This window comes from Dunckerocampus dactyliophorus, chromosome 3 (assembly GCF_027744805.1).
Source record: "Dunckerocampus dactyliophorus isolate RoL2022-P2 chromosome 3, RoL_Ddac_1.1, whole genome shotgun sequence".
Classification (NCBI taxonomy): Eukaryota; Metazoa; Chordata; class Actinopteri; order Syngnathiformes; family Syngnathidae; genus Dunckerocampus; species Dunckerocampus dactyliophorus.
In genome coordinates, this window is record NC_072821.1 from 13,397,439 (window position 1) to 13,425,063 (window position 27,625).

The 27,625-nt window shown below is 41.0% G+C and overlaps 1 protein-coding gene across 9 annotated transcripts in view; it reads left to right on the forward strand.

The window, feature by feature from the left end:
• zfhx3b (zinc finger homeobox 3b) overlaps positions 1–27,625 on the forward strand; it is a 339,235-nt gene that overhangs the window by 164,125 nt on the left and 147,485 nt on the right. For 4 of the 9 annotated variants that reach the window (XM_054771463.1, XM_054771462.1, XM_054771464.1 and 1 more), the window contains one exon: positions 5,941–6,292. The gene's annotated coding sequence lies outside the window, so the exon portion shown is untranslated. Of the gene's footprint in view, positions 1–5,940; positions 6,293–18,448; positions 18,885–24,457; positions 26,864–27,625 lie in introns of those variants that run through there. The other 5 variants (XM_054771460.1, XM_054771468.1, XM_054771469.1 and 2 more) reach the window with 2 other exon arrangements.

Below are 27,625 nucleotides of genomic sequence, written 5' to 3' on the forward strand. Positions count from 1 at the left end.
GTCTACCAAGATTGAAGTGCAAACGGAACGCTCGTTGTGTTGCAGTTACAGATTCGTTTGTTTTGGTAAACGTTTCCACAATGAAAGCGCGATGCTCACCAGTCCAATTCATGGCAGCAACTGAAAAAGAAACGAAAAACAATGGCATTCTAAAGAAACAAAGCAAAATGGCATTATATGGACTTTTCGAAAATAAAAACACTTTTTTGTTTCTTTACTTTATTTGCCTTTTATTTAACCTACAAATGTGTCAGATCATTTTGCCTGACCCTGTATAATTTAATTCATTACAAACAAAAAACTGCAACATATGACATGTGTGTGTTTTTCTGCTAATTGCAATTGATAATCCGAAGTTCATGGGTTGTTGTCAGAGGTTGTTTGTCTATATGTGCCCTGTGATTGACTGGTAACCAGTCCAGGGTGTACCCCGCCTCTCACCCAAAGTCAGCTGGGATAGGCTTCAGCTCACCCGAGACCCTGAACAGGATAAATGGTATAAATTGAATTAATGAGTATGTCCTTGTTGTACTCATATCAATTTGATTGAAAGGATGTTGCATAATAATATTTAATTATAGATAGAAATATTTATTTATATATGTTTTTTGGTATGAGGACCTTCATCTCGCCTCGTTTTATAGTCAAGTACATCAATCCAGCTCAAAATTGCTGGATTTCATTCATTTGCTCCCAAGTATATTCAAGTAATTTACATTTGAAATGATCTTACTGCTATTTTTACTTCTTAAAATGTGTGACCCATTAGTGGCGCCACTCAAGCATCATTAGCCGGACAGACAAATGTATGAAACTCAGCAGAATTATTGTTTTCTTTCATTGTGCAATGAGATCATGTGTCACACAAATTTATACCCAAACAGACAGAAGCAGTCCTATCTCCTGTCTTTTTTCCGCAGCGCACTTACATTCCTTGTTCTTTAAGCCCTAAAGAGAAGCACGACTAACATTACCATATTACTCCACCCTCAACTGAAGGAGACAAAGTGCAATCAATACCTGATATAAGCAGCACACCCAGGTCAGAAGACCCTGCTGAACACCCTCCACATCCAGTAAAGTTCCTTTATAGATTCTGGGAGCGTGACCTCTTGACAGCCTGGGCTAGATAAAGTCAGTCTGGTCACAGTGACCTAAAGCCAATAGGCCAGTGTCCAGTCAGTCGGGCTATGTTAATAATGAAATGGTCACTATTGCCTTTCTATCACTCAGCAATTATTGGGAAAGATGTGGAGCCATAGATAGGAGCTGAATGCACAAAGATGTAGTGGTCGCAAGATTACATTCACAAGTGAAAGGACCAGTAAAGTGACATGTAAATTATTCTAATTTGAGGCGGTAATGACTGAAAGCAAGATGGATCGGAAGGATATTAGTGTGCATACTATTACCTCATAATACATGGCCGCTGTCCTAAAAACTGTATTTTACAGTATGCACACACACACACACACGCGCGGATATGTATATATACGTATGTGTTTTGCAGAAAATTGTGACCTTAAAACTGAGTTACATACCAAACTGTGATTGTGGCGTGTACATACCTGTACATCATGTAAACAGCTTTAAAGGTTGTTTTTAAAATGAAACATAAAGAATGCTAACTGCTGGCAAGTAATTCTCCAACAAATAAAATTCTAGAGCTGGCTATATCGTACAGAAAAATGGAAGGACACAAAATCAAACTTTGATGCATTTTGTGCATTAAAGACGTTAAAACCAATTCAATGTAGATCATCTTAGCTTTGTGTTGTAGGTGACAAAGTAAATGAATGTAATGTCTGTTAATATAGCTCATTAATAATGGATTTATTGTATTTTAGAACATGCTGAGGGCTAATAACAAGCTATGGGCCGCATTTTGGACACCACTGGTTTACAGTGTGTCTTTAGTGCAACAATAAAAAGTCTGAATTGTTATTTTCTTTTTTGTGAAGCTAATTTATTTATTGGCTAAAGTGCAACATTAATGTGGTGATGTGGATCAGGAAGTAGAGCTTGTTGTCCAGTAACCAGACAGTTCCCAGTTCAATTCCCAGTCACTGCTTTTGTGTTGCAAAGACACATCCTGCACATTGCCCCCAGGTTTGCCCAGACATGCATGCTTTGCTGACCTATGACCAAGATCAGGTACCCAGGCACTGCACTGTGGCTGGGCAGAGGACGGGTTAAATGAATACAAAAATTTAGCTGTACAAAAAATAAAAATCGTTGTTTCTTTTTATTCTTTAGTTGTTCAAGCTTGTAGCCCCATTCCCGGTCTCAGCTGAACAATGTGGACTGGCATACTGGTTTTGTCTTATTCACTTGTCTTTGTCCGTTTATGTATTTTACTGGTGAGGTGTTCCCAAGCAGGAGACTTTAACGACAAGAGAGCGTCCCCAGGTTCTTGCTTCTCCTTGGCACTATCACTAGCCCTGACCCCTGCTATCCAAAGACTGGACTACCCTGTATTTCTTTACTAAGTATGTGTACCATGTGGGAAATCATTATGGACCGAGCCAAAAGTTCCAAAAAATCTGATTGTGAATACATGTATCGTTTCACCACTAATATATATGTTGTTTTTGGTGACGATATTATTCATTGTGGGTTTTGGTCAAATAAATAACAAAGCAAACAGCAACAGTGACTCAATTTGTTATGTGAAGTTTAGTGCAGTGATTCTGGTGGGTCATGAGCAGCTCGTCAAAAATTACATTAAAGTATTTATTATGGCATTTATCTGAGTTGCCTTTTTCAATTTTGAAATGCAAATATTTTGTGAGTGAGACAAAAACAAATTGAGTAAGCAATTTATTGCAAAGAAACACTAAACCGAAGTAGGCTGTTTATCAGCTGATCAGAAGTTCAAGACCATAGCTCAAAAAAACCTGAAACACCCCCTAAAATAGAAAAGAAATGTTGAAAAAATGACTCAGTAATGAGCAGGTGCGCCATTCTTGTTAAGCACCCGAAAAATTGGTTTGAGCATGCTTGATGCCCGTGTTTCCAGGAGGCTAGTTTGAATGTTGTTCCAGGTGGTGAAGATGGCTTAATAGAGGGCATCCATTGTCTGGAACTGATGGTCATTTTTGTAAACTTCTCTTGTCATCCATCCCCAAATGTTCTTAACTTGATTTAGATCAGGGGAAAATAGTGATGTTATTCCTTTGGAAGAAGCCCTTTGTCCGGCGGCACTGTGAACCGCAGCGTTGTCCTGTTGAAAACCCAGTCATTACCACACAAACGAGGGCTTTCAGGCTTGAGGGATGCCCCCTGCAACATCTCCACATAGCCAGCTGCTGTTTGACGCCTCTGCACAACTTCAAGCTCCATTGTTCCATTGAAGGAGAAAGCATCCCAGATCTTGATGGTGCCCCCTCCACTGTGCCACGTGGAAAACATCTCAGGTGGGATCTCCTTGTCATGTCAGCAACGTTAGAAGCCACCAGGACCGTCACGGTTCCATTTTTTCTCATCAGAAAATAAAACTTTATTTCATCTTTCAGTGTCCATGTTTGGTGCTCTCTTGCAAACGGGCAGTTTTGTGATGTTGAAGGAGACAAGGCCTTTGAAGACGTTTTTTATTCTTAAAACCCTTCTCTCGCAGATGCCATTTGATGGTTATTGGACTGCACTCGGCACCGCTAAGAACCTTCATTTGTGTCTTGACGGACAGCCAATCGGAACCTGCAACATGTTTTTGGGTCTACCACTTTGGGCCTTTTTGTTTCATAACCCTCAGGATGTTTTAAGAAGTTTAAAATGGCTATCTTACTGCATCTGACCTCAGCAGCAACGCTACCCTGCGAGAGGCCTTGTTTATGCAGCTCAACAAGCCGACCGCGTTCAAAGCGGAAACGTTTTTTTTTTGCCTTCGCCATCAAGAGGTCATGGCAGTGTGAATACCTGACAGAAAATGACACTGAATCATTGAAAAAGCTTTTAAAGGCTGGGATCTTAAAATTTTGATCAGCTGATGAATAGCCTGTTTCAGTTTAACGGTTGCTTTCTTTAAATTGCTTACTCAACATTTTTTTTCTCACTCCATTTCTTCTTTTTGCAGATTGAAGCTCTACTTAGAACCCCATAAGATCCAACAAATGTAATGCAAATGTAAATTCCTGTAATTTTTCACCTGCTCTTAAAATTTTGCTCAGGGGTGTATTGGCTTTAAACTAATATTTGGGGGAAAAACAACTGCTTTTACAAAAATAATGATTCTGAAATTTGATGAATGCAATCAGAGTGGTATCAATATCACAATTTTACTTGGATAAAAAATAGTAAATGATACAGTATAGCTGTACAACCACAATACTAAACATTGTGTTCAATGAATACCTCTCTCATCGTAACACTGAGCATTATTTTATTTGTCAAAGGAGAATTTTTGATACTGATCTTGCACTGGATCTCGTTAAGTGCAAATGTGCCTGATGTTTTGGCTGGTAAGCATATGTAAATGGTTGACAGTGAAGTGTCTAAATGAACAGATAAACATGGAGGCAGGGGTCATGCTACCTGCACAAATTGAAGTTCCACTCATGGCCCATTGACACAGGGTCATCGTCGCGTAAATCCCCAAAGCCATCCAGCTGCTGCCATCAGTGACTCTCCACATTCTTGTGTGCGCTAACTATTTAGTTGTCAATGATTTGGTTAAGTGGAATTGACTTTTATCTGTGGTGTGCTGTGGGGCTGCCACTGGCAATCCAGCATCCCCCTTTCTCAGCGCTCCTGTTTTAGCCTGGTGTCACATGCAGCACATTGCCATTGGCAGCTGAGAGAGGCCTGATCAATGGGCCGGGTCAGGGATGGCCTGCGGCGCTGCTGTGGGTGGGCTATTGATCCGACAAACACACTCCCACAGGTCGCATTGGCGAACCTTGAAGTGGTGGCCTTGGCCCGAGCCACGGAGAAAAGGAGGAGGCGACAAATTATCGTTGATACTTTGTCTGTCAGCCGCGACTGCTGACGAAACAGTCGTAAAATTAATTTTGCTATTGATTAACTACTAATGTACTGCACCGCCTGTATTTATGGTGGCTATGGATCGTTGTTGGAATTGATATTTCAAACCAAAACCATTAAGAAACGCTGAGCACACATTACAATCAGAGCAGAGAACATACTTTAGGATGTAAGCTCAATATTAATCTCGTCTTTCTTTGTCACTCTTTCAGACCTGTGGCCAATGAGCACAAAGTCGAGTTATTTTTGACACAATTTTAAATGGTGCTCCCCGAGCTCCTTATCAGCACCACAGTAAGAACTCTTGGGAACAATTAAACGTGGGGTTTTACTTGAATCAAAACCACAGAGGTAAAAATAATCGCGCAATGTTTCCAAATGGAAGTGTCTTCAAAAGAGCTATTCAGTTATCACAAAGTATGTGCCTCTCTCGCCTGTATTCCCTCACTAAATCTCAGTTGCTGTGGAACTATTGGAACACATGACAAGCATATTTAACCTGCTTCACAAACCAGGCCCAATGTGGAATTCAAAGCCTTTTTTTAAACATTTTTCCCCGCCGCTGGAAGTGACAGCAGAATAAATACGTATTGTCTATGAGACTTTGTTGTCATGTGCGAGAGATCCTGTGCAGAGCAGGCAATTATGTATGCTATTACAGGAATATGTCTTGCTCTGCTTACGAGAAAATTAAGTTTCCCCGGAAATATTTGTCATTTCTCCTTTTCAAAGTCTACGGCGGTATGAGAGGAGAAATTAAATGTAATCACAAGAGGCTGTCTTCCTGTATTTGCTCGCAAATAAATATAGATTCATTTTCTGCTTTAAAGAACTGATGATTAGTTTTGCAGCTTTGTACACACACGTCTCTCTATATAGAACTCAAATTTAGTGTTATTCTGTGTTGTCATACTTTTCTAATGTTTTTTTTTTAAGTCTATATTTTGTTTCTTGTTGCAGGTGATGCTTTCATCCCGATTCATCCTTTTTGGACCAGGGAGTCCCTAAATCCCAGTATAGCTTTGGAACATCCTGGAAATACCTGGAATTCTAGGAGTATATCACCAAAACATCTTGAGGTGCCCAGGCATCACATCGATAGCTTTACATTCACCTGTACTATTTTCACGTCAAACCAAGGAAGAGATAGAAGTGAGGACATTAGCAATAGCTGCCACCGTTGTTTCGACAAGCCTACTGTGACCAGGAGGACGCGACCTTTGGGCTTGCTGGCTTCAAACGAACACTTGAAAAGGGGGCGCTGCCAGAGAGGCATCTGTGTGGTAGCAAGCCAGACCAAAAACCACATCAGGTAAGGCAATGACCATCTCTTTTCCCCTGCTGTCCAAACCCTGAGCCCTTTACCTTCTGCTGGGCTTTGATGCTATTTATCCCCAGTGTCTGTCTTCCTCATTGTTAGCTCCCCTTCTGTGTTCACATACACAATACTGGCTGATAAATGTCTCACTTTCATGCTCTGCTAACCTGTTTGTTCCTTTCGGATTATTGACTCTCTGTATGAGGATATTGTTTGGCTAATAGACCCTCTCTCTCTGGGGTCTATACCAGCCTCTTGCAGTTTCTCTCTATCAAAAAGCCACACTGAAAAAGCGTACAACAAACTGGGCATGACTAGATGCACGTAAAGGCCTAGTCACTGTCATGTTGTTGCAATATTAAACTGCATCTTATAAATGCACAACTTTTAGCACGCTTGCACAATCTGATGAGACCCAATAGAAACACAATTCAAACATAATTGCTGTAAGTTTTGATTGACAATACCTGAGAAAAAAAACGTACTTTGCAAGAGTGTCTTCGTCGAAAGAGGCAGCGGTGCATATTAAAGTAGTGAAACCAAAGAACTGTCATGCAAACAGCATGCTTTTTTTTAAAAATTATTTTTAAGCAAAATAAAAGGAAAAACATAAACAACTTGCGGCTTCAGCTTTTAAGTCATTTAAAAACACTAAGGATCCAATGAGACCAGATTGGTGTGCAGTAGCGTAATTGTAGCAATCACAGTGAAAGTCACTGTTTTGATGTTGCCATTAGGGATGAGCCGGATACTCGTTTTAGACGAGTATCCATTACGGATAATGTATTTTTGCCGAGTACGAGCCTGAAATGAGTACAGCTCGTCATTATCCATAATCGTGATGAAGGAAAATCCTCATTGGGTAGCTACTTATGTATTCACTCTTTACGCTCTGTGGTTGGCCAATCACACACAGCGACCGCCCCTCCCTAGACAGACTCCCTACAGCCAGAGATAGGAGCATGCAGTGCATTTGAAAAGATAGAGATGAAAACAGCCTCCACAGCGGACAGGTCTTTTTTCGGTTTTCCTCAGCTCAGCTCGTATCTAAAGTTACTTGGTAAACTTGTTTTGTTACGTACGCGGTGCATTTGACAAAACAGAGCTGTAAACAGCTCGTGTTGCGTCAGTCACTGACGTTTTTTTCTGGGGGTTTTTTTCATCTGTTTCTAATTTGGCTGGTGATATAAAGTCAGTTGGAAAACTTTGCTCATAGTACTTTTGAGAAAACTACAGTGAACAAGGCTGACAGATTATTTCCCTGTTTGCCATCACTGGATGTTTGCATGAATCATCAACTTCACACAGATCATTAAAAAACAATTAAATAATAAAGTCCACTGACCACTTCCACACATACACAGTACACATACAGATGAATAATAAACAATGAATATAGCAGCTTTTGATCAATCCATGTCAATTTCGGAATTAAAATAATAAGCACTGATTTAATCCTCACCCATTTCAGATTAAACCACGCCCACTTCCGTCTTATGCCCCGCCCACCCCATCAGATTGGATACAGATAATTTAGGCGGGTGAACAGACACAGATACAGATATACAGACAGTGATGTACTCACTCATCCCTTGTTGCCATATTAATCTTAATTAATCTAAATTGATTAATCTTCAAGATCTATCTAATCAAACATTAAGAAGAATTCAGTCAATTGTGTGGAATTGATTGTTGATGATTTGTGTCAGTGATGACAACTGAGTCAAAATGAAGTGTTCTAAAAAAACGAAACGCTGATTCAGTCTCAACTAGTTTTGGGTCTGAGGAAGAACAACATGACGGCAGCTATGAGAAGTTGAGCTGCATCCCTGCAGATCTCTCAGGTGGCATCATTCTGCTCAATTCAACACTGGCATGGAAATAGGAGTTCAGAACATTTAGAGAGAAATTGTCCCATCCCATTAAAATAATATTAACATTGTATTAAATACACGTATAATCCATCACCAGACCTCCAGTATGTAACTGATACATGTGGAGGAGGATGACTTCCATCAGACTGTGTCCATATCTAATGCTGCTGTATGTATCCTGTACCATAAGAGATACAAGAGATACAGTACATGGCGACATCTTTCCACTGCTAGTGTGACATGCATGATAGTACAAGGTGTTCCTCCTGTAATAGTTTGGTCTCATTTCAGTTGTACGTGCCCCTGTGTGTATTGGCCAACACTTTGGTTCATGGTATGTTCACACAGTTTGCAATCTTCACTCCTGTGTCATAGTGAAAGTAAAAACACGGCTATTTATTGTTGTTACAAATGGGAGATAAATAATCTTCTAACTTGGTGTGGTAGACAGGTGAGGTATGCGTTTCTTTTGTAAACAAGTGTAACTGGCCTGCGTACATTGGCTTGAATGGGGCAAAATCCTAAAGTTGTGTGTTTTGATGAATTTGTGCATTTTTGGGCTTTATAGCTGTGAAATGAGTATTTCCATTCTGAGTGTCTTAGGAAACGATTTAACCTGGCTTCACGCGCTAACTTTTATTAGCATTTGATTTGTTTCATGGGTTTCATAAGCACATGATTCCAGGTGTATATTGAATTATTCTACTTCATACAAGGGCGACATCTGTTTGATGATTACTTGCTCTCGGGCAATAGCTTCAGATCACAGATATGCTTTAGCTATTCAACACAGAGACATGAACCTTCGTTCTTTTGTGTTCAGAGAAATAATTTGACAAAAGTTTGCATTCAGCACAGAAATGAAATAGAAATAAATGAAGAGGCTTTTCTTTTCTGTTTCGTATCTTTAAACAAGGCATTTTCATGTGGCGAAGAAAAAAAAAATACATAAAAAACTTGAATACAGCATAGCGGTTGTTGCCGAGCGAATTAATAACATCATCTAGGGTTTGACGTCTAGCTGCAGGTCAGCTGTTTCACAACAGTGCAGTGGCAATACAGCAGGAGTTAGCAATGGAAAGAGCGCCTGTGTGTGTGGGGGAGCATCTCCTCTCCCTGGCCTGTGTGCTGATGGAGCTGCACTCCTCGCCCAGGGCTCCGACACTTGCTTATTTTTCATGAGGGCTGCACGCTGTTCTCCTGTATGAGGGGTTGCTCCCTTTGTGGCATCCCTCCCCCCTTTGAGAGGAAAAGACATGCGTGATTTCATACATGAAAGATATATATAATTTGACAGCATGGCCTTATGCGATACATTTACAATTCTAAACAGACCATGGTAAAAACCCGTTTCCTGTGACCCACCACTCCACCTCCGTCTTTCTTCCTGAGGAAATGTATTTGCACATATCCAAATACATAAGATCAAAATAATAGACACGGCACAGGTTATCATTCTCATTACACGCTTTTCCAAATGTACAAGTGCTTGCCTCAGACAGCTTCACTTTTAATACTCATTTATTCATTATCTTTTATCGCCATGGATTCATGGGGCCTGTTTTCACAAGAAGTACAAACATTTTTTTAAATTGCAAAAATGTAATTGGGTTAAAAACAGCCACATTTTTTGGTTTGCTGGGAAATGTTAAATGACTAATACTCAAGCTGCATTGAAAGTAAATATATTTTATTGTTGTTTTTTTTAATGATTCTTGTTGCTGATCATATCCACCTGGTGGATATCTGTGGAGCTCTTGCATCCATAGTGACGCTGCTACCAAATTTCCCTATTATGAACATAATACAAGTATAGCACCTCCTTATAAATTTGTGTGAACTCATGTTGATGGGGTATCCTGTTAAACTCAAAACTGCAAATGAAATCATCCATGATTACTGAATTAGTTTGTGCCTTGGAAACACTAGACAGAAAATTGAACTAAATCAAAAATATGCTACATTTTATATTATTTTACATTATATTTTTAAATATAGATTTGCAAATAGCAAGCATTATGACAAAGCAATTTAGTGATTGATGCTAGTCTGTATGAATGCTGTACCAAGGTTGTGACAATGTAACAATGTGTTAGAACACACACAGCTATTACTATCATTTCAACGCAAACAATATTCTTCCGTATTAAAGTCTTTGTACATCACAGCCTCTTCTTAATTGACAACAACATGTTTTTTGCAAGTGGCACTACATTAGAAAACATTCCAGAGAAACACTTATTTTTGCAGCCAAGTTCACTGTTGACTATGACAATTTAAATGATTGCCTCTAACAAATCATATCAGACACAGTGGTCAATTTAGTCATTGTAAATTTACTACTTGTACTGATTTTAGCAAGACAGCGGCTTAATCATTGTGAGTGTAATTGTGTCGCTGCCACTGAGGGTCATATGTGTGATCTCATGCCCACAGTTTTATCCTCTGAGCTATGAAGAAGAATATCACATCACTGTCATTTGACCACAGGGGGGGTGTGACCTTTTGGAATCCAAAGACAATTTTTCATGTTGATATCTTTTCGCCCGTACAAGCATCAAAACAACTTGGCGGCTCGGTGTGTTGATATTTGACAAGTGGCTGCGGAGATGTCGCGCGAGCATTGAAAATGATTCAGCACACATCTGACAGAATTAAAAGTGGTAGTAGACTGCCCTTAATGTCTGTCCATAACACGTTTGTGAATGCGTGTTGACACACCGTGACGCCAAGCGGAAAGGACCCTTCATACTGTAGCACGCTTGCAACCGTCAAGCTGTGTTTTGATAAACCCCAAAACACTTGTGCCTCCTGTTGAATAGACAGCCAGACTACACACAATGTATAGGTTGTTTCAGTGTCTACCACAGGAATTGGCTCTGTGGTTGTTCGCTAGAAAGCTGCATTTTTGAGCTTTGCTGACAACACTAAGTGATCCGGCTGTCAGTACGTATTGTTTTGAGTTTCGATTTGTTCAATTTTTATGAAATAATAAAATGAATAAATTAAGTGTCTTCATCATAAACGTTCAAATGCTTGAATGTAAGTGCACAAAGAGTATCCAACCAAGCAGTACAATTTGACTCAGTTTTGGTATAGTACTATTTCATTCTCTTTTCATTGTAAAGCGTCCCGCTTTTACCATTTTGTATGCACATGGAGGGAGCTGTAACACCGTGCAAGTGTACACCGTGGAGTGTGAAACGTAACCTCCTGAGACCTTACTTCTTCCGCCCTGTTGTGTTGAAAGCAATCGTCACTGTCCAAGCCACGTTATATTATATACGCATAAGTCAAATCAAACGCCGGAGCAGATGTTGTCACATCTAATGACCTGATTGTGGGACTACGTGTTGTTGTGTGAATGCTCACACACTTGTGGCAGTGTCCTTCGGTGCTGTTTTCTGTGTTAAAGGCACAAATACTGTAATTAAATACTTAAGGTGCTCACAGTTCGATTAGAGCCACGGTTCAGTTCAGTTGGAGGACTTTATGGGAACAAAATGCAAAACATAAAACTGTTTAACTTTTGTGTTTAATGATATTTAAAATGAAGCATGAAACCGCAATTGCAATCTGCAAATGTAGCCCACTTTTAGTCACAATACCACAATTATGCATCGTAACACCGAATGTGCACTTACTGTCCCTTCCTTGAAATGTGTTCTGAGGGGAAAATGGGTATGAGGGTTTTGGTTCGGTACAGCTGTGTACCGGTTCGATCTGAATATGAATACATGTGTTCATTACACTCCTAATAAATGTAGGATCTACTGCTACGGCTGTGATGGGATCTCTGTGTGAGAGGCTACTGTTTGGCTGATATGGTACTATGTCACATTATTGACGTAGTTAGCTGTGGAAATGCAAGCCGGGTTAGAGTTTGATCCGATCCGGTCTGAACCAGGCGGTGGCGAACTGAACTGTGCTAATGGTAATCTGAATTATAAAACTTGGACAAAAATTTGAATGTTTTTTGCAATAAGTTCCTTTTTCAGTTATATCGTCATCATTATCAAATTCCTCTTTTGCTTATCACTAATAGTGTTTGTGAACATTCTTGTTGTGATTCTGGATTGTTGTTTGACATTGCCACCATCTTTTTCCTGAGATTTTGGATTGCCAACCATTCATTGTTCCACCATCAAACCATTCATAGGAAGATGCAGTAGACAGGTCTAAGTCTTTAAGGTGTGTGTGTGTTGTGCAAAAGTAAACACCTTCTCTATTAAGCCCTTTAACGAGGCAACACCTAAAAAGGGAACAACTCCACTAATCACAAGGTTTTATGGGTCCCTGGAAAATTTGGGTCTATAAAGGGGCCCTCTTGATTGAGGGCAAGTCTCTTGAAGGGCAGGCGCTGCCTCTGTGACCCCGACTATGTCCACCCACCACCGACACAGTCTGGGTGGCCTTACCTGCTCTATTTACCTCTCTATCCGTCTACCTGTCTGTATCCATGTATCTATATCTATTTATCTATATGTCTGTCTATACAAATGTATGCCTTCCCATCTGTGGGTGAATGAAATTCGGCCTATACCCTTTTAACCTATACAATACAAAACTACACTGTAAAATAGTCATAAAGCCTTCTTTTGAAATGATTGTGGATGTCTTTTGGTTACATTTTTGTAATAATCTCAACATAGAGCCCGAATTATTGTAGTCTTGTGTGACCCAGGCCACATGATAGTGATGATGATGTTGTGCCATTCCAGGCTTGATGCAAAATTTGGATTTGACCCCTGGCAATAATCCTTGATCTGTATTTGCCTCGTGCATATCTTCCACACGTCAGCTTTCATCTCATCATGCATCATGTCTTTTTTTTTTTAGGTGGGGTGTGTAATGGGTGGGGGGTGGTGTGGGGTGGGGGGGGTGGGGGGAAGGGTCTTTTCTTAACATGAAGGAAAATGACTTGCTTTAAGTTTGTATATTCTACAGCAAAGAGGCATTTTAATGGCTTTGGCATTGTGGAGCAGTGATTATCCTTTGTTCTGTTTGGGTCAACTTACCAGCAGCTAGTGTTGCTCTTGCCTGGAGGGTTCATATGGCACTGATTTGGGATCCCTCCTTCTCAGTGAACCTCTCCAAAGCGCATAAAAACCCACAAGTGTCAAGTCCAAGTCTCGACACGGACTGCATCTTGGAGGGCTTCTTCACATCCTCATACACTGGGCATGGTATTTCTTGTAAATACATTTGATTTAATCATTTTAACAACATACATTTGAACTATCTTGTTTTAATCATATGCCTAGATGCACTCCTTATTTGTAATAACAATTAAATATCAATTATTTATAAGAGAACATTCACCTGTATTTCATCGCAAAGTGGGCTTCTTTTCTTAGCTTTTGCTCAGTTTGTGTGCTTGGAATTGTACACAGCACGTGCACTAAAAATATTGTGATCTGACAGCTCCACTAGGCAACGCGGTACACGTGCAAACACGACGAAAAACAAACAAAAACAAAACATTTTAAAATTAATTAGCAGTTTTGGGATTTTTTTTTTCCCCCACAATATTCTGACATTGAGGCAGTGGGGAGATTTGATGAGGGTGCATACACACACGCACACACACACACACACACACACACACACGCAGTCGCGTGCACACGCACACGCGCACACACACACGCACACACGTGTTTTTTTTATACGTCTGTCTTATTTAATTGTGTATTTCTTAAATCCATCGAACATAACAAATTACAAATACATATTCTTATGAAAGCACACACACACACACACACACACACACAAACACAACAGGGACACACAAACAGAGAGAAATGGGCGAGTCACCTTTTCTTTTCGTTTTTTATTTTGAACGTCTTATTCGATTGATAGTTCAATGTTTACGATAATATAAACAGCCATAACGCACCTAGGAAATTTTGCATCGTTTAATTATTTTATTGTAAAATATTGATCGACTTTACGTTAACAATGAACATATTTTAAAGATAAAAAAAATACCTTATTATAGTGCATCGTCCAAACTGTTATTGAATTATGCATGGGGTCATTAATAGAGTGGCGGGGCAAATAGATGTAGAGGGAGATGAATTGATATGGCTTCTTGTTTCTTATGTAAATGAGGCAGACTGACCAGACGGCCACTTGCCTTTTTAAAATATTCTATTTCCAACTCTTCACATCACAACAGCAGCAGGACCAAACACATCCTCTTTTTGTTTCCTTAATATGCTGCCATGCATTAAAATGAAAACAGGCAAAATTCTTTCTTTGATAGAAACATATGGAGATTCAAAAAAATGATACAATATTTAGTCCAAGGTCATTTTAATAATTATATTTTATTAACATGCATTTATAATTCACGTTGCATACATTAATTTCCAATCATGAAAGAACAAAACAATATTTTCCTAAAAATGCAAAGCTAAAATTAAATAAACAGTATATACATAATGAATTCATAGAAATTATCATGCAAACTGGAGTGAAACAACAAAACACATATTTTGATGGATCAAGCATGCACCAACAAAGCATCAAAACAAGATTCACTCACGTCACACTGTGAGCACATTGCCACATTAAATGCATCTTTTAGCGCAGAACACACATTTCAATAAATGCTTAACACGTTCTTACTACACGATTACACGTAAAAAAAGAAGCGAGGACAATTACAAACCATGATTTTTTGCTTCAAAGGGGCCCTGAAAGAACTCTCTGATTTGTATTCCTTTTTTAGATCATTTCGTGAAAGAGCAAACTACAACCACAAAAAAAACAAAAAACAAAACAATTGTGCATATGTTGGGTGCACTTATGGAATATGTTTCATTTTAGAAACCAACAATTTTGAAAAACAAGCATGTTTTCCTTTGATTACTGTAACATGAATAATAATGCACCAATTAGCATTTTATGTAATAGACTGAAACGGTCATTTAAAGAAATACACGTGTAATGTTATGACCAAATTTGTGCATTTACTCATGAAAATGATTTGTTGGATTATGTACACATGTTTTGATCTTCTCAGTCTCAGTGATAACAGAGGCGTGCATGGTGGAATCATTTCTTTTCACCATTTACGTCATGCATGCATTCTCGGCACGCACATATGGGCTTATGTTGTTCTACATAACCCACTCAGAACCAGTCCAACCTGTCCTAATGTGAGACCAAAGTGCGCAGGTCCTTGCTTGGGCTCGTCTCCCGTAGTGTGCTGCAGGGTCCCTGTGGTCCGGCTGAACATAAGAGGGCGCTCCCATTGCACCTGGCTGGGCTGCCCTAGCCTCCCTTCACTCAAGGAGAGCCGGACCCCGGACCTCTTAGTTTATATTACTGCTAACAACCCCACCCCCACCCCGCCCCCCAAAAAACAACAAATAAAAACAATGACGGGTTACAAATTTACCCTTAATATTCTTTATTTTTTTTAACATCAAAATGACTTGTAATATGTTTGCACACGCTTGAATATTGATTATGTCAGTCCAAGTGTGCTGCATGCAACATTATAGCAACTTTTTTCATCATCAACCTACTAAATTAAAATGCATAATTTGTTAAAAACTTTGCTGTTCCATCTTAAGCCCATATAGCCCCCCTGCAAGTGCTTTTATTTCAATCTATTTTAAACATCATCTTCATCTTACAGATGCCCCATTTCGTATTTGTTGACGCACAACTTGAGCATACACATTTACAAAACGGTCACCCTCCTTGTCAATATTGCAGCCTATTGAGCATCTTTAAATCCTCGCTCCCAAATCCTTCAGTCTCGTTAAAGAAAAGTTATGACTTTCCTCGATTGGATCTTTGATCCCTAAATACTTTCACCCCTGCTCATTTCCTCTGTTTCTCCTTGTGCTTTGTCTGGGGTTAGGCTGTGCACGAGCTTCCACGCACGCACATGCAGAAAAAAAAATGCAACCAAAATGTATTTACAGTAATGCGATTGCAAATAAAATATTTGGAGCGAAATGTCCCTTGAAGTCGTAAACTAGTTTTGTGCGCAAGTGGGGCTGCACGGGTTTGGATGATGGTCATGTGATTTTGCGTGCGCCTCTGTGTGTGTGTGTGTGTGTGTGTGCGCGCACTTGAAACCCCACTCCGCGCGCCTTTGTCACGTCCACGGGCTGTCATATAGCCACAGGTTGTGTTCAATGTACAATGTGCCACTCGTGGATGGCGCGTGGACGCTTACCCTTCCCACAGAGAGGCGCAATTGAATGCTGTTAACACAAAAGCTGCAGACCCCCCTTTCCTTTTCAACCCCTTTTCAGAGATGCACGAGCCCTAAAAGCATGAAGGGTCCCCCCGCCAACAACCCCCTGACACAGCCCACACTGATGCTGATGGACTAATGTCACTCAGGCCTTTTGCATACACTTTGTAAACTCCAGTTTGCATTGATGGGTTTTGCAGGCTGCCTCCTACAAGCCTCAAATTACACCGACCTCTTTTATTATCTCCTAGCCCCTCGCATGCTATTTTCAACCTATTCATTTTTACAATCCCTTCTTCCCGAGAGAGAAGGCATGTCGCAAATCCTTCAGATTCCTGCACTCTGCCTCCTCTGGCTCCGCCAAAGAAGGGGAACCATGCACAAGTGTGTGTTTTCTCCTTAAAAACAGGCATCAATGCATGCCTCGGCTTGTGTGGATGGCAAGTGTGCAGGAAATGCCAGGTTGCAACACACCATATATTTTAGCAGTGGGGGTCTCATTCTGTAGGTTACATTTGGGGGGGGGGGGGGGGGGTTAAGAAAATATAAAATATAGCTCACATATTTTAACATCATAATAGGCTTCTTGGCACAACCGATACGTTAAAACAACGCGTCAAGTCTCATGCAAGTCCTCTATGCGATATATATCTATGATCTGACCTGTGGTGGAATGCATTATCATTCTTTATAAACTCAGAATAGCAAATCCACATTGTTTCCATAAACATAGCATCTTATGTGAGCAGTTCAAGCTCACTCTTGACCAGTTTCCACGGAACGTGCGTGAGCTGAGAGTGAGGGTGTCATCACAAAACACACTGATGCACTCAATACACGTTTTTTTTTTTTGCATCACAGAAAAGGGGAACATTGGGTGTGAATATTACATATTTATTATACAAAATAGATTACTCAACAATGACACATTATCATCACATTTAGGGAGCATCCTGCATGTCAACATGCCTCACATGTTATTTTTCCAAATATGTATTGCAAGTGTGTTTGCACCAGTCTTGAATATGTATCACAATGACATTCTTCTATACCATCTACTATCACACTGGACTAGGAACTATTGCTATCGATTATCAGTTTTTATCCTAAATAGAAACGACACTTTTAGGGTATTTGGTATCCAAATAAAAGTCTCTCACTCATTTATACAGAAGAACACAAAATAAGAGAAAGCGTTCCCTTTGCCGAGTGCTCAATTTCACTAGTAAACATTTGAAAATGATTGCTTCTCTATGCTCTTTAAAACACTTCATTTCGCAAAAACTACGAGAAAAAAACCTGATTTGTGCAACTATATGTTTATGAATTCATATGATTTAAAATAGCTCACATTATAATCTCAATGTATGTAATACAGTAACTTCTGGGTTAAGTTAGGGTGCGTATTTACGACTCAGATCGATGGATTAAGGTTATTTAATTTAAAGATATATTCACAAATATTCCGGTAATTTAAAGTTAAAGTTTACACAACGTGTAAATCCTGACACACAAGTGTAATTTTGCATGTACTGTAAACATACGTAGTTTAGCTCTTTTTTTTCTGCATGGACCCATTGAGGAAAGCGCCTATTGTGCAGTAATGTTTAGTAACATTTCCATCTATGACAAAAGCTTTCTTTTCTAGTCGAAGATGCATACTTTTCCTGCTACGGTTTTATGTTTTTCAAATAGTTGTTCAAAGTTGAACTACACGCCGACTAACATAGCGATCTCATTTTGGGAGGAAGAAAGAAACAAAAGCACAAATAAAACACGTCATGCGAATAAAAAAATACGAATCATTTGCAAAAGTTGCACTCAAAAAAGTAGAATAAAAGTGCTTGGGGAAAGACGCGAAGCCTCGTATAGCGGCGAGCTTGGGCTGCCAGTGTTCACTTTCACTAATCAAACTCTTACTTCCCTCCTCTCTTAATTCCATATTTTCTATTCCTGATCATTACTTTCCTCTTTTCCCCCTTCTCGCCCTTACTTGTATCTATCCATCCCTCCCTCCCTCCTCTTCCTCCCTCCCTCCTCTCCCTCCCTCCGCCGAGCTCTCCTCTGCTGAATCTTATTGATCCACAAGGCGGCTAATTAGCCCTTCCCTTCGTGCCTGTGTAATGAAGCACATGCGCACTGAATTAATCACAGCCATTTTTTTCGCAGGAAACTAATTAGCAGGAATAAAGATCCAAAGAGTTTTTTCTTCCCAATCATCAGATCTCACTTTCACCTCTTCCTCGCTCGCTCCAAGTCAAGATTCGGCTGCTTTGCATCCAAATTATTTTTGATATCGCCTTTAACAACTAATAGCTACCTACTTGCTCTCCCTTTTCCACGCACTCGGCAACAACAATGATCTTTCTTTTTTGGCCACCCCTGCACGCAAACTGACCGAAAAGGGACTCTTCTCGCCTTGATGGGATCTTTAGCTCCATCGTCTTACTACTGGATTAAAAAGCGAACATCACAAAGCGGCAAAAGACAAATTGTAAGTTTCAACTTTGTCTCTTTTTTTCTTGCACGATCCTATTCTCTCTCAGCCCCTTTCCTTCTCCATGGCGGTGGACTTCTCGCGGAGCTGGCCCCTTTTTAAACTCACATTCCGGCTGAAAAGGGGTCTGATTTCATGCAAGTTTGGAGGTTTATTTGAGATTTTGTCTGCCTTGAAGGCGTTGTGTCGTTACCTGTGTTTACATCAGCGCTCGTCCTCTCCTCTTCGTCTACGGGCGATAACAAGCGATCCTTCCCCCGTACCACAAAAAGAAGCGCTTTTCAAGCACATTTTGGCTTTTTGCTGGGGACGGGGGTCGTGGGTGGTGAGAGACGTGTTTTTGGATGCACAAAACGGGATAAATGAGAGATGAGCTGGTGGTCGAGAGGACGGAAGGGCAGCGGCGACTCCTCACGAGTGCAGCCCAGGGAAGGAGCTCCAAGTCCAGCATGTTGAGTCCGGCTGTCTCGCCCTCTCATTTTGTAAGAAAAGCATAGAAAACCCCGAAAAAACAAGTGCGCGTCGTAGGAGGGCATCCCTACAGGAGCTTTTTTAGTCTTCTCCATGAGACGTGTGCGAGCCCTTCGCCCCGACTCACGGCCACTCATTCCCCCGGCTTCACCCCACCTCAGTCCGGCTTGTCTCCCTCACTCGGCCCGGGCTCTTTGCCTCTTTGGAGCCTTGTATTTTAAAGTCGATTCCCAGCCGTTGCCAGACCAAGTCCCGTGCAAATCGATCTCGTGTGTGCGTGTGTGCGTGAGCGGTTTGCGCGTGCATGTGGAGTGCGTGTGCGTGTGGGCTATGAAAAAAGGGAGCCCCGGGTTCTCCTCCATGACAGGAACGGATCAGTAGAACCGCCAGCAGCCTGTAAAGTGCACGCTGGCTCTCAGGCGTGTGGTTCAGACAACATGGGCCGCCAGGTTCTGTTGGATCCAACCACTTACTCGCTACTGGATCAGACCTCTCCGAGGACTGGAAACAAAACACTGGCCTAATAGGATGACCTGCTGAAGGAACTGGTGGAAACTTTACATTTAAAACCACTTATTGTAGTTTAGAATGCCTATATCTTGCACTTATGGGTAATAAAAATAAATACATGTAGCAATTTTAGGATGAAATAGATGTTAACAAAAACAAAACACTTGTCATTTTGACATTTTCTGAGCTGCAACCAGCGAGGCTCAAAATCTCTAAAATATGAAAAATGCATTGTGAAAAACTTACAATGCAAAAGAAAAAAAGTCAGTCTTGGGGGTATATGGTGAAGGGAAGCAGAGACGAGGATTTGGGAGCAAGCAAAGGCGCCGGTATTTGTGTGTTTTGGGTAAGGATGGTGTGTGCGTGTGTGTGTGTGTGTGTGTTTGGGAAAGAGGGGGTGTAGGTCAGACGTCAAGAAACACGGGGAACAGGGGTCACGGAGTGAGTGCAGAGATAAAAAAGAAAGGAGAGGAAACCCCCTCGCTAAACAGCCGTGGGACTATGTTGGGGCTTGGGGGTGGCTATACACGGAGGAAAAGCCTGACGTGTTTCTCTTTTTGGGAGGGGGCCACTCGTGGTTGTCAAGAATGAAGACTTTGCATGCAGTAGAGGATACGACAAAATATAGCGCGATATAGTGCGGTGTGTTAACATAACATAATGCAATGTAACAGAGGGGAGAAAAAGGGGAGGGGGGGGGTGCTGTTTTTTGGGGGGAGGGCTGGGTGGAGGGGTCAGATAGCCATGGGCCGTAGAGGAGGAATCAGTGGAAGAGGTCACATAAACACATCCCTACCTCTGATAGTGGAGAGAAGCAGGCTCAGTGAGATTAAACAACTCGTGCTTGTTATTTTTATTTTATTCTTCATATTAGTTGAAATCAGGTTGTTTACTTATGTGATTTATGCATGTTACACCCGACTTTTGTGTGTGCACAGCAATGAAATGCATGCAGGTAGATTTCTTCCTCCTCTTTCTCGTCCTCCTGTGTTGCAAAACAGACTCAAGGAAATACTATATTTAACATCCACTGAGCTGTATTTCCTGTTATATTTTTACGGTAAATTGTAACCGTTGTCATTGTAGAGCTTGACTGGCATTGGTAGCTGTTTGTGTCTGTGTGTGTCTGTGTGTGTGTTTCATGTTTACCATTGACTGGGCTGCAATGAGTTAAATCGCCACAGCGATGTTATTGCCACACACTACAAATAGGAAAAATAATTAGAACGGCAAATTACTCAACTAGCGTTATTATATGTTATAAGTGTTACTGTGTTTTTACAAGGCTGTCATTTGGCTGCCCTTTGCTGAAATGAAATCTTCACATTTTTTTAAATGTAATTTTGTGGTAACACACTCATTTGAATTGATTTTAATTTAATGCAATTTAAGTCTAGTTGGATTGATTTTAAATTGCCAACTCAAGGCATATTTCACTCTGTTGGAAAAAAAACAAAACAAACAAACTGACAACATGTTATATTAATTTGTTGGACACATCATGAATAAAATATATATCTGCAAAGATAATTTTTTTAAAAAGAACTTTTGCATTTGCTGAATAAACATGACTTGAGTCCTGACTTGAACAGTGATTAAAGTCGTGTTTGTGTGGTTTTGCTCTTCTGATCGTGTGTCACTTTTCTAGCATTTTAATGCTGTGCCTTCTCATACCTTGATGTCAGTGAATTGTAATACAATACCAATGGTAGAATATGTGTGTGTGTGTGTGTGTGTGTGTGTGTGTGTGTGCATACTCTTCGTTCACATCTCAGCATATTTGTGCATTTTGGCTATACATGAGCAGTAGTGGAGACAGATAGGCTTGTTTCATGGTGTGCTGGTAGCATGGAGCCAAGGGAGGTAAGCGCCTCTGGCTGTCGTAACCCCTTCTCTCCCTTTTCCTCCCATCCTCCCTCCCTTCCTCCCTTTCTGGCTATCTGCTCCTCGGTGCGTCTCCAAATACTGTAGCTGCCGCTTTACCTCCCACCTTCCTGTTGGTGGGCACAGGCCCAGCAGGGGAGCTCGCTGACATGTCCTCAGTCAAAGAGAGATAGAGAGAGAGAGAGAGAGAGAGAGAGAGAGAGAGACCTCTCTGGATGAGTGCTCAGCTTGTATAGAGAATTCACATATGCAGTGATGTACTATTGGGCTAAAATGCGTCTTATAAAATGTTTGCTGCACTATGAATGTGATGTCTTCTGTTTCTGCGGATGTTTCCGCACTACAGTCACATATGTGCATGTGATGAGGGACCGCGCAGTCGTCTGCTTGAATCTCATCTGTGGTTTTTGAATGTGCAAGGCCATGCAGTACGAAGACCAGTTCCTCCACTTGTCGTGCTGCTGAGGCCATTATGACGTGTCATGTTATCAGAAAGGAGCAGGCGGTGGGCGGATCTGGGCTCAGCGGCAGGAGGAGGCAAAAGGAGGGTGGGATGAGATGACTGTCGTGCTCTCAGGTGTGTGTATGTGATCCTGAATGCTAGCCTGCACTGTCTACAAAAGCCTTAACTTCCTGTCCACTTTTCTCCCAACATCCTGCTTGTCTCCTTTCTCTTTTTTGTCAGTGGCATCCTTTTATCTGTTCAAAGCAAAGTTGGCAAGGTTTTTCTGTGGTTTTGGTCTTTCTCAATATGTTATCATGTTAACAATCACTGTAGGAGACGAGATTTATGACTCAAAAGAAGAGCATGTGTGTGCAGCTGCGTCAGGACTGGTGTGCATTATTATAAACATTAACACATTTCTCGAAGTGGTTTATAGTTTTTTTATGCAAACTAGTGTTCATATTTATATGAATGTGAGTCCAGTGATGCTGCATGGCTCACATTATACAGGAGTCTCTGTGAGGAGGGAGAACAATCCTGTGTAGAAATTGCAAATTTGATATATTCTTCACTCAAGGATGCTCATCAGCTGTCACAGACGAGGGCACAATAATGCAAATTTCAATTCAATTTCTTCCAAAAAATGAATGCTGTCATTATGGAAGTTTGCCTACTGTCTGTGTGTTTGATTAGAATTCTAATATTTTCGGTCTGATTTGTAGGAAACATAAACATTAGGTAGAGGTGTTGTCGTGACTGTCGGGAGAATACTCATGTGATCCATGCCTGTTCAGAACCACCAGCATCGAAGAGTGTGTGTATAGCTTAGCGGCTACTAATAGCTATATATGCATCCTATTTTGGGCTGCAGCAGCCAACACCGAGTGTTCCGAGATGGAAGACAGGGCAGCTTCGCATCATTAGAGGACACAATTACACACCGGGCTAGGGGACGAGGCTCCAAGGGTAGCAAAAATGGACCGCAGCCTCCCATAAGCCCACCCCTCTCTTGGACCCTGGAGGCCAGCATTCCACCCTCCGCGCTAGCGCTTATCATCACAAAGGACAGAATGCATAAAATATGGAGGACGCTTAGACAGGTCGCCTTTCTCTCGCCATACTGAGCCCTTGAACAATACATGGGCCCCTCTGGCCTGTGACTCTGACGACACACACGCCGTCTTTTTTATCCTCGCCTATTCCTTTGTCATCCTCTTCCTCTACGTTACTGTGCTCTGCAGAGTGATAACCGCACCGGCGTTGTTTATCAGAGCCTGTGAAAGCTACTGTATGTGTGTATGAAAGATATAATACACAAAAGTCATTTTTTTAGCTATTGTATTGTATGATTTTGCATTCTTTACAACCTGCAAATAATACAAAATGATCATGTCCTGCTGAGCAAAGGTTAGAGAATTTACTAACAAATTAACACACACATTTTGCTGATATTACATTTTGGTTGGGAAATAAATAGCATGATCTGTCATTCTTTTTTTTTTTTTGGTTTGGCCTCATCACTAATTTACAGCGAGGTCACCCAGCATCATGCACCATCCGGACACCCATTAGAAGATGCAAATGCAATATGTGTGTTTATCTTTTGGACAGATGGGAGATAAATATAAAGCAGGATATTTTTCACAATCTCAAGCTAATACATTGCTTGTCATTTTCTTTTAAAATCGCTGTCCTGACTGTTTTGTGTATTGTTTGTATTATGATTTTTTGAAATGATTGTATTCTTACTAAATTGTTTCCTTGCTTTTTTGAGCTACATACTCAATGAGTATAACAATCTGCTTCTGACAGGCTTTTTTATTTCTGTCTCGCCATGCATGTGTGATAGCTGAGCTGTTGGAATGTACTGTTCGGATGTGCCGGACCCGAGGTCTATGGCACTTCCTCTCTGTGTACTTTACAGCTTATCCTCCTTGGGATTACGGAGAGAAGAAAAGAAAAGAGCTAACGCTGGAGCGCCCTCTCACTCTCACACCCTTCTTCCTCATTTTTCACGACTCACGCGCACAATAAATTCCTGACAAAAAAGTGTAATTCACTTGCAAATGTGCAGTAGTCATGTCCATGCTGCATGTGAGGGGAAAGAGAGGGAGAAGGAGAGCGAGGAGAGGAGGGAGGGAGGGGCCGTAATGCAAAAACATAGAGGCACAAGGCGGCATATTTCACTGAGAGACGAGGCTGAGGTGAAGCTACCGGCTGCCTCTTTCTGGTCAGGAAGCGAAACTCCATCCGCCCCTTGATAGATTCATGTGAGCTTTGTGCACATGTATTGTTTTTTTATATCTAATATGTGTGTATGTAAAAAGTGCCATATGCTGTATACATTTCAGCTCACTATTTGTCATTCCCAGTGCTCCAGGGGACTGGCGGGTCAGCAGTGAAGGGGTTAAGTAGCAGGGATAGCCCTGTTTTGTCTCTGCGGCCTTCTTTGCCATTGTTGTGGTGGAATTGAGCTTGGTGCACCTCACTTGGCCTCTAAGTACCGTAGCCTCTATAGTCCTCTCATGTCAGCTCTATTTTATAGCTTCTGCAGCTGTATTTCCCTTATTTTTGCACATACACACTCATACATCTGTACACATGGTAGCACAACATACTGCGAATGTAACCTCTTCCATGCATGGCGTCCTTTGATGTGCATGTGCAATTTTTTGTCAACTTAACACAGTTTTTGAAAGTACATACTCGTGTAAAAAAAATATAGGTACTGGAAGAACCTTTCCTGCATGCAATGAGACAATACATGTTTATACCCTTTTAAGGTATATACCTTTTGAAGGTATCACCTCACTGACAAGTGATTGTACCCCTAAAGGGACAATCACATACTTGTTTTTGAGACTTTACATTCAACATAAGGGTTATATTTTAGAACCCGTGGGAGGCAAATGTATGTAAAAGTGAAAGCCGCTGCAGACACCATCCATGTATTGCTACCTGAGCTCTGTTATATTGTTTTACACTTATTTTCACTTGATTTTTTTTTTTTTTTTGGTGACAATAACGATGCAAATATCATGAATAATTTAGTTTTTCAGGTTTGAGAAACATACAATATCAACTCACCGTGTTGGCGGTGCCGCGTTTGATTGTTTATAGCCCACAGTCGCTGCAGACGTAATTAAAAAAAGAAGATACACTCTGCATCTGCCACCATCCCAGCTCATCAAACAAGCATATAGCAGCAAGCGCGTCTGTGGGTTTATGAAGAATTTTGGAATTATAATTAAAAATGGCACTGTCTGAATGTGTAAAGCTTTTATGCCACGTATCACACAGGCTATATTAAATGTTATACTAGTATCGACTATAATAAACATTTCATCACCATGACTTGGTGCACTCTCTCAACATCATGGCTGTTGGGTTAGGAGTACAATGGCTTGTCACTGGGTAAACAATGGACTGCTTTTGTCCGCTTGAAACTTGACATTTACAGCATAGGAACGTACCTGGACCTTGTTGGCCCTGCAAAAAAGGTACAAACAGTTACCTTGAAGCCAATTAATTAGCCCTATGGGGTACGTTAGTGCAGATCGTATACCTAGAGGGATGCAAATGTACGCCTAATCTGACAGTGTATTTATATAAATATCTCTACCTCTGAAGTGCCTCTACTGTGTTTTAGCTTCACACTTTTCCCTAAATATGTGATTCCCACCCTGGGTCTCACTGTACCCCACACAAATGCTGCTTTTCCCTGTGGTAAATGAACAAACACGAGGACCTCAGTGTCTCATAATAAATTAATTAAAGAAAGGCTCACACAAAGCTATACCAACAAAAAAACAAGAATGTAGAATATATGACTGCATGGGGAGATGAACTGCACTCTCTCTCCCCTTAGCAACATGTTTTACTGTATATTTATACACTTTAATAGCAGTTCTTGCATGCCGGCCCTCATTCTTCACCCTCTCTGGCAGCATATGATCAAATTTGCTGTTTTGTGCCCAGTGGCTCATAGCAGGGACAGTGCTGTGTGATTTACATATTTAACATGGAGCCCTCTGTTACCGCTTGCTGCTCATTCAGATGTGCAGTGGCACAGAGCAAAGACTGGACCTAGGTGGTCCACAGGGAATAGGGCAGGTCCCGGGAGAATGGAGTGGGGCCAGACGGCCGCGACAGACAGGTGACCTCGGCCTTGTGATGTCGTTTACGTTGTCTGGTCGCCACAGTATCCATTTGCTTTAATGAATGAAGATGGAAAGTGAGGTTTTAGTTTATGCAGCCTTTCTCCATGAATTTGTTCAGTTTATGGCAATTTGCTGATGAATAAACACATTAGATAAATCTCTTAAGGCCTGATATTAGTGGTGGTAACATACAAATAAAATTGTTTTGGTAGGCAGTGAAAGAAAACAGTCAGATCACATATAGGAAGTCAGCTTGTGGTCACAGCTAGAATTGAAACGGATACTGAGTGTTACACCACTATAACACACTGTTTCCTCTCCTCAGACACACTCACACACATCCTATGTTTAAAAAAGGTTGATTTTGGCAAGCATCTCTAAAGATCCACTCAAGTTGTGTATCTGTATGAGGAGAATAGCAGTGAAATGGGCCTCTCTCACTATTTGCTTTGTGTTGCGACCAGGTGTTTCCTCTTGTCGGATCTTGCCCTGTTGTCATATGACAGGTGAGAGACGTGTTTTCTAATACTAATGTGTACGGTTTGAGGGTTTCTGCAATAGTAGTGGATAGAAGTGCAGCGGTACTCGGTGGGCTTGTTTTTCCCTCTCTAATTATTGAGGCACACTTGAATCACTTTAAGAGAGAAAAGAGACATTTGGTGTTTCTAAACACATTTGGAATGAACCAGAACAGAGATGGAGAGCCGGCAGTCTGTCAGTGACCTCACAAATGTTATTCTAGATGAATGGTCATCTCGTAGAAAGTCTTCCCAAAAGAGTAGAAGCTATATTTGCAAATTATCATATTTTCTTCCATTTTGACTTACTGTAGGTGTGGTGCCCAGGTGTCCCAATACTTTTGTCACTGTACTGTGTATATGACACAGACGTTGTTTACACTCGAGAGAATATGGCTTTAGAGGAAGCACTGTAGAGAGCGAGCCAGTGGTCAGGGACAGGAAAGGGGGACGGGTGTGGGGTGCAGACACAAGTCCCATCACTTCCTTCCTTTATATTGGTCTTTTTTTTTATGAATCATCATTGTCAAAACAACATTAGGCAGGAAAGGAAGTGTTTAACTGAAGCTGAATTTCCACCAAAACAGTTAAACTATTGAAAAAAAGCAACAGAGTATATAAAAAGTGACAGCATGTCTGTTATCAAGCTGAGCTCACCTTGTGCAAATGTGCTGTAGCTGGCTAATCAGCGCAGTCTGTTTTGCCAAAACTGCACTTCGCATCTGTCCGTGTGACAGGCAACATTAAACA